Source organism: Dipteris shenzhenensis, chromosome 4, assembly GCF_047967505.1.
Source record: "Dipteris shenzhenensis isolate YYH24624 ecotype China chromosome 4, Dip_SZ_1.0, whole genome shotgun sequence".
Classification (NCBI taxonomy): domain Eukaryota; kingdom Viridiplantae; phylum Streptophyta; class Polypodiopsida; order Gleicheniales; family Dipteridaceae; genus Dipteris; species Dipteris shenzhenensis.
In genome coordinates, this window is record NC_141599.1 from 9,845,941 (window position 1) to 9,858,551 (window position 12,611).

Consider the following 12,611-nt stretch of genomic DNA (forward strand, 5'->3'; position numbering starts at 1 on the left):
CATCATCCATGCACTGGGTCTAAGTGAGAGTAGCAAGTCTACGTCTTAGGTGAGAATAGAGCAGGATCCACACCACATCATCTTTTGGTAAAAAATGAGTCTTCACCATTGATAGTCCAATCCTCTATGCTATAATAGTTTAGCTCATCTCACTGCTAGCTCCATGTGTCCACTTGCACTCCATTCACCAAGACATTCACGCACCAACACGCGGCTAGGGTCACATCGTAATACTCCCAATTTTATCCGCCGCATCATCTGCACCACTTCATATGCACTTACACACACTGAGGTATAGTCCATAGAAGTCAGTTTGGCAGTCAAATTCCTTAGTAGGGTCCACGAACTTGAGTCATTGCTACTATAAAAATAATGTAGGGACTGATAGTGTGATGACTAACTCAATCAACTACTATACAAATAACAGAGCGACTCCTCACATGATGAGCTAAAAATAAAGCTAGTCTTACAACCATATTGATGCCACCCACTACTTTATTGATAACGTCCTTGCCTCTAATGCTATGACAAGCTATCCCATTAATGCCAATCTCTGCTTTAATAAAGCTAACCGTTGCTCAAATAATGCTCCCCCGTTTATCAACGTTGTTGTGCTATATTTCCTGCTAGCAAATGCCAATCACTGCTTTATTAAATCTAGTCACCATGCTATTGCTAAAGTTGGCCCACTGCTTTAACAGGTACCCTATATAAATAGCCAGCCTCATTCTCTAGGACCTCACTTGATCTCATACCGAAACTCTGTTGGATTTCATTTTGAATTCCCACGGCCTCAAAACGCTCCCACAATCACTTCTACCCCTCCTTAATCTACATGTCCACCACCTCTTTACACTTCATAAGTGTTCATGACCTCTTCTCTGCCAAGGAACTCATTGGTGAAGTTTCATCTGCCCTCATTAAGTCACACCTTCGTCATTTCGTATGATATTTATGCCACTACTCGACCAAGTGGAGCAAGAGCAATTTTAGGAGCCCGAATCCTTGGCTCAACACTCTACACGCACACTCCGCAAACACCACAATCAAGACAATACTGAAGTACATAACTTTTTCGCGCATGTAGCACAAGTTATGCAGTTTTCACCTCTCAGCTAAGACTGGCTTGAACAACTACAAGGAGTCATACTGCACTCACAGTTCAAGTGCAATGCCAAGGATTACAGACTTTATTACCACAATGAAGCAGTGTACCAGGCACTCTAAGACCCTGATGTGGTTCCCTACATTTAATCTGTGGGATTGCAGTCGGTAGCAGATAGGTTTACATGCCACCTAAACCTCCACTAGGTAGTGGAGTTTATTGATCATTACAAAAAGGGGACACACACCATAAGTTGGCTATCACCGACTGCCACATCATCTACCACATCACCTATGCCACATCATCTACCATGCCATCTGCCACATCATCAATGCCACATCATCTACCACATCATCATTGTCACATCATCTATTGACATCATCATTTGTGCCACCTTAGCAATGCCACCTCAGTCCTCTAGTCAGCACTGACCTCTACAGGCACACACAATGCTCCACAGTCACGTCATGTGACCACTCCTGCCACCTCAGCACATGCTCCACTAGCACAGCTCTTGCTAGGTATAGTGCCACATCATCATTGCATGTGACCCACAGTGACACATCACCATTGAGCACCATTTGCACTCCTTTTGCCCCTCCACCTGGATCAAGTTTTTTCTTGATCCAGGAAGAATTTGAGGGTGCTCCAAAAAGGAAAGTCGCTTGTTTTTTTGTGCTCTACTTGCTCGTCACATCACGCACACATTTTGGCACAAGTTACACTCACATTTGAGCCTCACCAACAAAACCACTTCCTTCATGCACATTTGCCTCTACATCGATGCATCTGACCTAGCACTTAAAAATAACAAAATAAAAGGAATTATTTGCTGTTCTATGATCAACAAATAATAGGATCTCGTATGCACAGCAAAAGGAGTTGAGCACAGATGTTGTATTATTTTCAAAGCATCCCCTCTATGGCAATTTAGTCTACTCTGATCTAGATCCTGTTAGTACAACATCTGTGCTCAACATTAGTACAAAAGGATTGGCAAAAGATGTGCTCTATGTTCCAAAGCTCAGCAAGAACCTCTTGTTATTAGGTCAAATGACGGAATATAATTACAGAGTCATTTTTAACGATGATGAATGCACTATCAGAGACAAATCCAAAAGATGTCAACTAGTAGCAAAAGGTGTTAAGGAAGGACGCTTATATAGAATGCTAGCTACAGTACCAGATAAGCATGCCATGTCAGCTCAACTGCAATAGATGCCACTATCTACAAAATGGCACAAGAGATATGGTCATGTCAATTTCAAGTACTTGTTAGATCTCAGGAATCAGAATATGGCAATTGGGATTCCACAGCTACAATTTCTTGGAAAAGTCTACGAAGCATGCTGCTTCGGCAAACAAAAGTGAACCAACTTTGGCAGAAGTATCTCTCGTGCATGAGGTATTCTTGATTTAATTCATATAGATGTTTGGGGTTATGCCCAGACATGTAGCATCAATGGTTCACTTTACTCTTGACTTTCATCGACAACTACAGCAGATATTGTTGGGTCTACTCTCTGAAAGGGAAATCTGAAGTGTTTTCCAGATTTCAAGAATTCAAAGCTATGGTAGAAAACCAGATAGGCAGAAAGGTCAAGGTCATGAGATCAAATAGAGGAGGGGCATACATGTCTTCAGCATTCATGAACTTTTGTAGAAATCATGGCATTCGCAGACAATTCACATGTGCAGATACTCCTCAGTAGAATGCAAGAGCTGAAAGGAAGAATGGGACTTTAGCAAACAGTGCTAGAGCAATGCTTAGTGAAAATTCAGATTGAAACCACCAATTATGCTCTTATGACTACCATCATGGCTACAGAAGAGCCAGTGTACTTCGAGGATGCAGTAGGCAAGCCAGAATGACAAACTACTATGAATGAAGAAATGGATGCCTTGTATATGAATAATACTTGGGAATTATGCGACCTTACACTAGGAAAGAAGGCCATAGCAAACAAATGGGTATACAAAGTGAAGTACAATCCATATGGCAGCATTCAAGGATATAAGGCCAGACTAGTTGCAAAAGGATTTGCACAGCAATATGGTCAGGACTATGATGAGACTCATGCTCTAGTAGCAAAGATGGATTCCATATGGTTCTTGATATCACTAGTGACACGGTTCTTGATATCACTAGAGACACTCAGTAAATGAAGTCTACATGCAACAACTAGCAGGTTATGTTGAACTAGGAAAGGAGAATAAGGTTTGCCATCTCAAGAAAAGTATCTACGGCTTAAAGCAAGCACCCAAAAGTTGGTTCAACAGAATTGACAAGTATTTTGCTGGTCTAGGATACATGAAATCCAATGCAGCTCATACTCTTTACTACAAAGTTCAAGGGGAAGACATTACTATTGCACTTTTGTATGTAGATGATTTGATTCCGACAGGAAGCAAGGATAGCTTCATTAGAAAACTGAAACAAGACTTATTTGCAGAGTTTGACATGAAAGATCTTGGACATATGTACTATTGTCTTGGAATTGAGCTCTAGAGAGATTTAGATAGCACATTCATGAGTCAACTCAAGTATGTTGACAGTCTCCTGAAGAAGTTTCATATGGCAGATTGCAAGATTGTAGCCACTCCCATGGAATAGAGTTTGAAACTTACTAAAGCCTACAGTCAATGACAGATACTACAGGCAGCTCATCGGATCTCTTATATATCTGACAATCACATGACTAGATATTTGTTATGCAGTAAGCTCACTAGCATAGTTTATGGCAAATCCAAAACAGTCTCACTGGAATGCAACCAAAAGAGTCTTGTGATACATGAGAGGTACAAGATAGTTTGGGATAGAATACAATGGAAGTCATCCGTAGTTGCATGGATACTGTGATAGTGACTATGCGGAGATCATGAGACCAAGAGATCGACACATGGATATGCATTTTTCCTTGGTCAAGGTGCTATATCATGGTTGTCAAACAAACAACCAACTGTTTCTTTGTCTTTGATTGAAGAAAAATATAGAGCAGTCACTACAGGTGCATGTGAGGCTATATGGCTCAGAAGACTATTGTTAGAAACAGATTACTTTGATGAGTCAAAGCCAACAACAATATAGTGTGATAATCAATTGGCTCAAGCATTGGCCAAGAATCCAGTATATCACTCCAGGACAAAGCACATTGATGTCAGAGGGCACTTCATCAGAGAAAGAGTGTTACTTGGTGACATCACACTGCAGCATTGTGATAGCAAAGAGAATGTTGTAGACATCTTTACCAAACCACTCGGTAAAGAGCTATTCGAGAAACACCGACTAGCTCTTGGTTTGATGCAGAGGAAGGACATTCCCATTAAAGGGGTGTGATGGAATGTAATGCTCAGTCCTTCTTTGATTCCCCAGAATCATCATCGTGAGGGAAGGCCTACTTCATGATGTTGATCTTGAGGGAAGATGTTGAGAGTTCACACTCAACATCATGTGATCATGTGTGCATAGCACCATCATGTGATCATATGTGCATAGCACTAACCTTATAGAGTGCTATAAAGGAAAGGTTTAGATCCCCTAACCCTTACCCTAAATGGGTTTGTATATATTCTATTTTTTAAACTAAATCTAGTGTACAGTTAGTCATGTACAGTTAGTCATTTGTGGTGTGCTCTTCTAACTATACCCTCTCTCCTCATCTCCACTCTTCTCCTCTCCCCTATTCATATTTTGTCACCCCATGAGAAGGGGTGCAAGATTGAATGCTGGGTGAGAAAAAATCCTTCCAGGGCTCCTATCCAGGCATCAATCCATGTAGTACAAATTTGTAGAGCAAGGCCATACACTGCAAGCTCGAGTCAATAATATTCAGACCCCTTCTCCAGTGGGGAGAATGAGGGTCTCCCAAGCCACCCTGGCTACAACATCTGAGGTGCTATCTAAACTACTCCATAGGAATTTTCGGATAGGTCTCATGAGCTAAGCGATAGAACCTCTAGATCTCCACCAACATGAGAAACAAACCAAGCAGTGGCCAACAATACCTGGTTCACAACCACAACTCCAGATGCAAGGTCAAGTTTAGCTAAACTCCAAAAGTTGAGTTTCCTCTTGATACTCTCCAACACGGGAGTGAACTCCTATGCTAGAGAGATTCCCAACCCAACCTGGCATCCCAGATATCTGACGGAGACTCCCCTCTGAATCCAAGTGAACCCTATGTCAATCCCCCAGACTGGAGTGTCCTCATCATTGATCCAAAAGCCATTGGATTTGTTCCAATTAATGTGTGCACCTACCACCACAATGCAAAACAAATCCAATGCTATCCTGAATGAATTCAATGTCTGTGGTGTGGCATCCAAAAATATAGCCGTGTCATCTGCCAACTCATTGTCTAAGAGCTCATCCTCCTTCCTCAAAGGAAGCCTGAGCCCTACAATTCCAACTGGAACTCTAATGTAATAGCTCATAGCCTTAGCCACAAAAAGGAATAAAAAGGGGGCTAGGGGGCATCCCTAATGAACTGTTCTAGTAACTGTCTCCCTTGACTTCACCAATAAGAAACTTTGATTTGTAGAGGGCTGACACCCCTCTGATCCATGCATCTGAGAGCCAAAATGAAAGCCATAGTCTATCCTATCATAAACTTTCTCAAAGTCCAAGAGTAGAATGGCCACTTGTGGCCATTATGCATGGCCCACAATCCGAAGCCTCCCAAAATGAGAAGATGTTATCATGGATAAGATCTGGTAGAAAGGGCTGCAAACGACGAAGGCTGATAGCTTTATCTAGGATTTTGTACAAGGTACCCAGCAAGGTAATCGGTCTCCATTGAGACACTAAATTCTTGCAACCCCCTTTTGGAATCAAATGAATAAGGCCCTCCATAAGTGAGTCTAGCATCTCACCCGAGTCCCATACACCCTGTAGGGCTGAGGTAATGTGATCCCCAATTTGATCCCAAAAAGTAATAAAAAATAAGGGGGTAAGTCCATCTGAACCAGGACACTTGCCCTTATGAAGGGCAGAGAGAGCAACAGTCCTGAACTCTACATTGGTGAAGGGTGCATACAGTCATATCTCGTATCACCAACCCAGGTAAGTGTCGCCAAATAACCACTCTAGCATCATTTGTGGCCTGAGTGTCTGGATTTGTTGTAAGAAGGGAGGCATAGAAATCAGTGGCAACCTGCAAGATAGCATCTGGATGTGTCTGAAGATCTCCACCTGACTGAGTCAACAAGCTATGAAATGCTCTCCCTACTATGTCTGGGGCCAAGAGTAGAGAAGAACTGCTTGTTGACCCTACCTCCCTTTTGTGTCCAAAATGACTCTCTGGTGTGAAAGGCATACTCTGCTCTCTGATCTAAAAGTGACTATTGCTGAGCCCTTGCTGTAGGAAGGCACTCTTGAATCCAAGCATCTGTAGGCCTCTTCTGCTCCTCCCTCTAGAGGGCAACCAACTACTGGTAGATACCTATCTCACGCATGAGGATCTCACTCCTTTTGATATGAGCAACTGAAAGATAAGTCATTGATATCAGAGAGGGCTACGGCTAAGTCTGAAGGAGAAAGCTGCCCATCCTGCAAATGAGATACCTAGTTCCAAAACACTGTCTCTGTAAGGCCCTCTTCTACATAAAAAGAATCTGGAATCCTATTACTGGCAGAGCGGCGCCCTGGGGATCTGAGACCATCAAAACCATTGGAAAATGATCCGAAGTGGACACCCTAGCTGTAATGCAAATAGTACCACCTTTGTCAAGAGCCCAATCATCCACATAAAATCTATCAATCCGTGCATGTATAGGCATTTGCAATCTCCTATTCGACCAAGAAAATAGCAGAGAATGTGGCTGAGTGTGAAAAGCATCATCATGCCAAGCATCCCTACCACTGTACTAAAAAAGGAAGGCATCACACGCTACTCTCTCCAGGGAGTGAATGACACCTTTCCCACCACCCCTTTTGTCTAAGGGCATTTCAACCATGTTGAAATCACCCCCTATAATCCAAGCATCTGCAATATGTGACCAAGGGAGCAGTTCCTTCTAAAAAAGAAGAAGATACCCTCTAGAATTGGGTGCATAAAGGCCTAAGAGACCAACCGTATGCCCATCAATCAAAAGTATAGTCCACTGAGCTCTAGAAGGGACTATATTCCCATGTCCAATCACCAAGGGGAGTATAGAAGAAGAAACAGAAATGCAAGTACCTCCCCTAGTGCCCAAGGCGGGTGACCAAAAAGTGTGGCCTGAAAGAAGCTTACTCGACTTGGAGCATCCAATTTGTGTTCTTGAATTATCAGAATGTCCATGGGACCCCCAGTAACACTTGGATAAAGTTGGTTACGAATCAGCTGCCTGTGGCGGCGGTGAGAAGGCCTTGAACGTTCCAACTGACAATCTTCATCTGTAAGAGGAGGAGGCCAGACGGAAGATCCTACCTGACCTAGTAGTAGAGATTACCCTCTCCTGTGAAAAATTCCTCCTATCAAGAGGAGGGAAGTCAGTTGGGGAAATCACATCCTCCCCTGTTGAGGGGGAAATTCTATCCTGGAAGATGTGCTCCCCAAGCGTGGAGGGTAAAAATTCCTCCTCTACCTCAAACTTAGCCAAGTATGCTAGAACTAAAAATGAATTCCTACGAAGTACCTCTAGCGCAAGAGTGCAAAGGAGCCCTACGGAAGGAGGAATGGAACCAATAACCCCCTTACCATGTAGACAGATGTGGCCACAATTGCATGACCTCACCCACTATTTTGTCATTGTTTTCAAGTAAAGCACGTGTCTCTATAGAAAGGTTCTCCCTAGATGAGCGCTCTTGTATCTAAAAATGGTCAGGAACAGTCTCATCCATATTGACATATGCTTAGAAAGGGGAATCAATTTAGATTGAAACCACCAATTATGCTCTTATGACTACCACCATGGTCACAAAAGGGCCAATGTACTTCAAAGACATAGTTGACAAGCCAATATCGTACTTTACTTTGTAAACCCATTTGTTTACAATGGCCTTCTTTCTTGGTGAAAGGTCACATAAATTCCAAGTGTTGTTTTTATACAAAGTTTCCATCTCTTCGTTCATAGCTGTTTGCCATTTTGGCTTCTCAATTGTGTCCTCAAAGTATAGTAGCTCTTCTAGAGCCATTATGGTAGTGATAAGAGAATAATTGGTGGTTTGAATTTGAATCGCTTTGCATTTTTGAGCATATGTCAACCTAGCTGGTGGCCTACTTTCTCTTGTAGACCATTGGAGTTGCTGCTCTTCTTGGGGGGTCTTTGGTAATTCTTGCTCTTCTTCATCAACCTTTTTTATAGGTGTACTCAGTAATCGGGGTGTCTATCTCCTATGCTTTTTATGTTTTCCATTTTAATTTTTCATCAAATATTACATCTCTGGAGATTATGAACTTTTAGTTGATGGGATCATACAACCTATATGCTTTGCTTTCTTCACTATAGCCAATGATGATGCATTTGGGGTCTGTCATTTGTATGAGCAAAAACCTATGAGTAGGTTTATCCAAGCATGTTTTTCAAGAGATTTAAAAAATGGTATTTCTTTAGGAAACATAGGTTTTTACACTTTACTTTCAGTAGAACTAGATCCCTTTATCATAAAGATATCCTGAATAGCCACTTACTCACTTTCACATAACGTAAATTTTCTTATTCATAGACCTCCATTGTTACCTTTGTTATTACCTAAAAAGAGTTTTGAAAAATAACTTCTTTAAGAAAAATCCCTCATAGTCACTTGCAATGTAATAATATTATACATATACAATTACTTACTTATTAAACACATTTATATCAATATGACAAGAGCTTTCTAGTGTTTTTATAGCATAAATAACAAGACATTTATGGATATATTTCTAAAGAAGTTAAAATTACTATAAATAAGCACTAGCTTGGGCTTACATATCTAGTCTCATAAAATAAATGTAGGATTTAAAACTATATATGCAAAATTTTGTAAAATATAACCCTATAGATGTGCTCAAATGACATTTTTTTATCAATTTGAGTGGCTGAATGACTATATTTGGACATTGTATGTGAAAATTATGACACGTTTAAAAGTATTGTCTAACGTAGTTTCGCTAGCAAAACTACCTTAGAAAACCTATTTGAAAGGGGTTTCGCTAGAAGAATGACGTTGTATGTCTTGCTTCAATGAGGTCTCTTTGGAAAAAACCTTTCATGAAGATAGGTTGAGAGAGGATTTTGAATTTCATCCCATATTGCATAACTGTTGCAAGAAGGATCATAAGGGAATTTTCATAGAGAAATCTATCCACAGCTTAGTGTTCTTCACATCCACTCGAGCACTGAAAGCTGAGAGTTCGTAAATGTTGTTACGCCGTATACCTTTACCAACGACCTTTCCTTGAAGATCCAGGATCTGTGCACCATTTTTATCGAATTGAACTTTGAGGTCTCGATCCGTGATCGCAGAAACGGACAAGTTCCTCTTGATATCTGGCACATAAAGAACATTGGACAACTGTTTTACAACTCCATCTGACTTGAGAGCAATCGTGGGTCCAAGGTTTAGAGAGAGGCTCCAAAGTTTAGAAGAGGTTCCAAGGTTTGTAAGAGGTTCCAAGGTTTAGAGTGGAGTACATGGTGGAGAACTCGTCTCCCTTGTAGATCATGGAGATTAACGGTTGAGGAACTAAGGGTTTAGGGGGAGCATAGGAGTGGGAGAGGAAGAAGGTGTAAGAGCATGGGGGAAAGAGGAGAGAGGAGGGACGAGGAGGACGAAGGAGGAGGAGGGAGGAGGAGGGAGGGAGGAGGAGGAGGGAGGAGGAGGAGGAGGAGGAGGAGGAGAAGAGGGAGAGAATGGGTTGCAAGGTTGGAGGAGAGGGGAGGAGGAGTTGCAAAGTTAGGACATGCTTTTGGACAAACATCTAACAATCGTGGAGTGAGGTCTGGGGGGAGAGCCGCAAGCATCCAGTCTCTGGCTTGGGATCTGGAGGGGTGAGACTCGAAGATGCGTGCTAGCAATGTGGTAGAGCATTCAATCTCTACATCCTTCTTGAGTTGCTGCAACTCGTCTTTCGAAAAGGTAATAGTTTTCGTGGCCGGTGGAGGTGGAGTAGGACTGGCTAACAGAGTATCCATTGCCAATCGAGGTGAGGAGGCTGACTCTAACAATTTGGAGGCTCCTTCTGCTCCAAAAAAAGTTGCGGGAGATAGGGGGTAGAAAACAGGGAAAGGAGGTGAGGAGGGAGCGGGGGAAGGGGCGAGGAGGGGAGGCATAGAGGGGAGAGGCTGAGAGGCTGAAGGGGAGGGGGAGGTTGAGAGGGAGGGAGGGGGAAGGCTAGGGAGAGGAGAGGGAGAGGAAGGAGAGGCAGGAAGGAGGCGGGCTGAGGGGCAAGGAGGGGGCAGGCTGAGAGGAGAGAGAGAGGAGGGAGAGGAGGGGGAGGAAGGGGGCGGTGGTAGGCTGAGAGGGAGAGGAGAGGAAGGAGAGGGAGGGGTAGGGAGGGGCAGGCTGAGAGGAAGGGAGGGGGCAGCGCAAGTTGAGAGGAAGAGGAGAGGGAGAGGCAGAGAGGCAGGGAGGGGGCGGCGTAGGCTAAGAGGGAGAGGAAGGGGCGGGCTGAGATGCAGGGAGGGGGCAGAGGCACAGGCGGAGAGGGGGAGGAGAGGGAGCAGGCTGAAGGGAAGGGGGCAGGCTGAAGGGAGAGGAGGAGAAGGGAGGGAGGGGTTGAGGGAGGGGGAGGGGCTGAGGGCAAGGGAGAGAGGGAGGGACGGGCTAAGGGAGAGGGTGCAGCAAGGGAGCGGGGAGGAGCTAAGTCACCAACTTTGAACTCCCTCTTCCTGAGATTCCTGTCATGCCATGCTTTCTGCCTCCTTTGCCATACTTCTTGAGCAAGGATTGCTTCACAGCGATGTTCGTCCAAGGCTTCAAGATCGCATAATTGCTCAAGTGTGCATGCTTCCAAGTTAGCATCCATCTCTGCCATAACCCTAGTGGTCTTCATGTGGAATTCATAGGGCATAACCGCCTCCAGGCCGTAAACTAGTTGAAATGGTGAGTACCCAGTGCTCACCTTGTATGCTGTCCTATAGGCAAAAAGAGTGGCTGGGAGTAGAACATCCCAATCCTCCAAGGAATGGAGACATAGGGACCCACAATATGAGACATGGTCTGATTGGAATTCTTAGCCAAGCCATTGGCTCGAGGGTAGTATGAGCTAGATGTTTTGTGAATGATTTGTAGTTGGGTGATGAGGTCAGCAATAACATCATTGAGAAAATGAGTACCTCTGTCACTTATCAATTCCATAGGACATCCAATCTGTGAGATGATTTGATCATACAAGAAGGAAGCCACAACTTGAGCGGTACATGCCTTCACAGCCTTAGCCTCCACCCACTTGGTGCCATAGCCTCCACCCACTTGGTGCTGTAGTCGGTAGCAATCAGGGTGTACTTGTTCCCTCTTTGAGTGGCAGGAGAGATTGGTCCAACAAAATCCAATCCCCATTTATAGAAGGGTGGTATAGGGCTAGAGGGTTGAAGGGGTAGGTACTCCCTTCGGGTAGGCTTTGCTTTACCTCTTTGACATGAGCCACAGTGGCGCACATGACCATAGCAGTCTTGGAACAGCTTTGGCCACCACAACCCCAAGCACATTATCTTTCTAGTCATGGCCTCTGGTGCCATATGACCTTCCCCCATTCTTGAGTGAGCCTCTTGAAGGATGGGTTGTGTTTCATGAGGGAGTACACACCGCCTTAAAGTATGGTCTTTCCCCAACTTGTATAGCTGACCTACAATTAGTTTGAAAGGAGCAGCCTGAACAATGTGCCTCTGCTTTTGTGCTAGGGTCAGTCCTTTGGGAAACTTGCTTGTGGACAACAAATGTACAATGTTTGCATACCATGGTGGGAAGCAGTCCATCGCAAACAGACAGTCATCTTTTGGTACTGTGACATCGACACAAAAGAGGCCCACATCTGGAAGGTCGTCATCAACTCCTGTGGCTGCTTCACCTGAAGAGATCCTTGACAAGTGATCTACAGGTTGATGCAATTGTCCTGCTCTCACTAGGATGTCAAAGTCAAACTCTTAAAACAAAAGTATCCACCTGCTCAGTTTGCCCCCAAGCGTGGGTTTATTCAACAAGTACTTGAGAGCTTGATGATCAGTACTGATTATAAACTTATTGCCCAATAGATAATGCTGGTACTTTGTCATGGCATAGAACATGCCCAAACCCTCGTGTTCAGTGGTGCTGTAATTTCTTTCTGCTCCGTTGAGTTGTCTGCTTGCACGAAATACACAGGTAGGTCCAATTTGTTCTCCCAAACATGTGGTGGAAATGAACTAATGATACTCAAAGAAAGACATAATGAAATGGAAATGAAATGACTAAGCAATGAACAAAATGAAAGTACTTACGTGTAGACCAAAGAGCTTGTAGCTTGATACTTGATTGATTTGACACTAGAACAAGTACAACTCTCATATAGAGCACACACACATATGAACACCAATGCATATGGGATAACTCCCAATGTGAAAC